Raw genomic sequence first — 742 nt, 5'->3', positions numbered from 1 at the left:
ATAGAGCTCCAAGGAGATTATGTTGAAAAATAAAAAAAAATTTACCAAAAAAAAATTGTTTTTATACTTCATTCTAAGGACTTATTGAACTACCCTCGTACAATCTTACAGAATTTGAGAATTGCCGACAGAAAATTTCCGAATTATACAATATCCGAGCTAGACATCGCCCTAATTTGAACAATTAAAGAATAGTTTGATAACAAATACTTTTTTTAATAGAATAATAAAATACTTATACCAAAGAAAAAATTTTTCTAATGTTTAAAGTTTCCAAAAATTATTGTTAGAATTTAAAATAACAATAATTGAACAAATGTATTTTTGAATAAAAAACGATGTTTGAAAATGTGCATTGTATTTTTGTACATTACAGAAAACTCTCGCAAAAATAAAATTATTATTTAAAAAATGTTAAATTAAAACAATAATTTATCAAAATGAAACATTAAACAAAAATTTCTATAATAAAAATATTTGTTATTGTATTTGTAATGAGTAAATAATATTGACCACAAAACTGTTTTCGCAATTTCTGTATTCGGGAATTTTCTAGTTTGTATATTTTATCATTAGACAGCATTGAGCCTGAAGTTTTATTATCCTGGAATTTTCAAATTCGATAATATTGTAAATTGTCCAGAATTTCATTATTTTAGAATTTTTAAATTCGGGATTTTCAGTTTTCAGAATTTTATAATTTCGGGAAGTTTACAGTGTCGAAAATATTTCAAACATTTTA

This window comes from Belonocnema kinseyi, chromosome 3, assembly GCF_010883055.1.
Source record: "Belonocnema kinseyi isolate 2016_QV_RU_SX_M_011 chromosome 3, B_treatae_v1, whole genome shotgun sequence".
NCBI classification, from domain to species: Eukaryota; Metazoa; Arthropoda; class Insecta; order Hymenoptera; family Cynipidae; genus Belonocnema; species Belonocnema kinseyi.
The sequence above is the reverse complement of the archived record's forward strand: the minus strand, read 5'-3'. Positions refer to the sequence as shown.